Below are 513 nucleotides of genomic sequence, written 5' to 3'. Positions count from 1 at the left end.
GTGCACGCACTGATCACGTGGCTATCATGCACTGATAACGTGACTGCGCATGCACTGATGACGTGGCTGTGCGGGCACTGGTCACGTGTTTAGCAGGCAGTGATCAGTGACTGACAGGCGCTGATCAGGGGACTGTGCACGCACTGATCAGGTGGCTGATCAGGCACTGACCACCTGACCGCGCATGCAGTGATCACGTGGCTGTTCGGGCACTGATCATAAGGCTCATCATGTACTGATCACGTGTTTATCAAGCAATGATCAGTGACTGACAGGCGCTGATCAGGGGACTGTGCACGCACTGATCAGGTGGCTGATCAGGAACTGACCACCTGACCGCGTATGCAGTGATCACGTGGCTGGTCGTTCACTGATCACGTGTTTATCATCCGGTGATCACGTGACTGAGAGGCGCTGATCACGTGACTGTGCCGTCAATGATCACGTGGCTGAGCAGGCACTGATATCGTGACTGAGCATGCACTGATCATGTGCCGGGAGCCGGGGAGGCAT

General features: G+C 55.8%; 1 protein-coding gene across 1 annotated transcript in view; it reads left to right on the top strand.

Annotated features, from left to right (window-relative positions):
* DAO (D-amino-acid oxidase) overlaps nucleotides 1-513 on the top strand; it is an 18,982-nt gene that overhangs the window by 18,185 nt on the left and 284 nt on the right. The window lies entirely within an intron of this gene.

Source organism: Bison bison, unplaced genomic scaffold (genome assembly GCF_000754665.1).
Source record: "Bison bison bison isolate TAMUID 2011002044 unplaced genomic scaffold, Bison_UMD1.0 scf7180017864495, whole genome shotgun sequence".
Taxonomy (NCBI): domain Eukaryota; kingdom Metazoa; phylum Chordata; class Mammalia; order Artiodactyla; family Bovidae; genus Bison; species Bison bison.
This window is presented reverse-complemented; position numbering and strand designations above follow the sequence as displayed.